Source organism: Myotis davidii, unplaced genomic scaffold (genome assembly GCF_000327345.1).
Source record: "Myotis davidii unplaced genomic scaffold, ASM32734v1 scaffold355, whole genome shotgun sequence".
NCBI lineage: Eukaryota > Metazoa > Chordata > Mammalia > Chiroptera > Vespertilionidae > Myotis > Myotis davidii.
Window position 1 is genome coordinate 1,442,333 of NW_006286818.1, and position 232 is coordinate 1,442,564.

A 232-nucleotide genomic window follows, 5' to 3' on the forward strand; every position below is an offset into this window, starting at 1 on the left:
TGTTTGCCCTCAATCAGGCTTTAAGATTTTTAAAGGTTGAAGATGGCTGGCGCTGGAGCGTCAGGCCCATGCCCAACCATCACCGGCGGTTGGTCAGAGTAGAAGGGGAGCAATAAGGATGTCTCTGCGTCCCTGCAGAACCCCCACACACTCTGGGCTGCAACGAGTAGGTGGGCTACTGAGATGGGCCTTAAAGCCTGGAGCGTGGGCTCAGGTGGAGTTGCTACAGGTG